General features: G+C 20.0%; 1 pseudogene; it reads right to left on the reverse strand.

Annotated features, from left to right (window-relative positions):
* LOC107553410 (vesicular glutamate transporter 1-like) overlaps positions 1–320 on the reverse strand; it is a 21337-nt pseudogene that overhangs the window by 6866 nt on the left and 14151 nt on the right.

Below are 320 nucleotides of genomic sequence, written 5' to 3' on the forward strand. Positions count from 1 at the left end.
TTAATCACAATTAATCGCATCCAAAATAAAAGTTTTTGTTTACATAATATATCTGTATGTACTGTGCACATTTATTACGTATATAATAAATACACACATACAGCATATATTTCGAAAATATTTACATGTATTTTCATGTATATATTTATATTCATATAATTTATATTATATATAAATATATTTAAAATATAAACATAACACTTTTTTTTTTTAATTTATACATGCATGTGTGTGTATTTATATATACATAATAAATATACACAGTACACACACATATACTATGCAAACAAAAACTTTATTTTGGATGAGATTAATCGCGA

This window comes from Sinocyclocheilus grahami, unplaced genomic scaffold (genome assembly GCF_001515645.1).
Source record: "Sinocyclocheilus grahami isolate Dianchi unplaced genomic scaffold, SAMN03320097.WGS_v1.1 scaffold472.1, whole genome shotgun sequence".
In the NCBI taxonomy this organism is placed as follows: domain Eukaryota; kingdom Metazoa; phylum Chordata; class Actinopteri; order Cypriniformes; family Cyprinidae; genus Sinocyclocheilus; species Sinocyclocheilus grahami.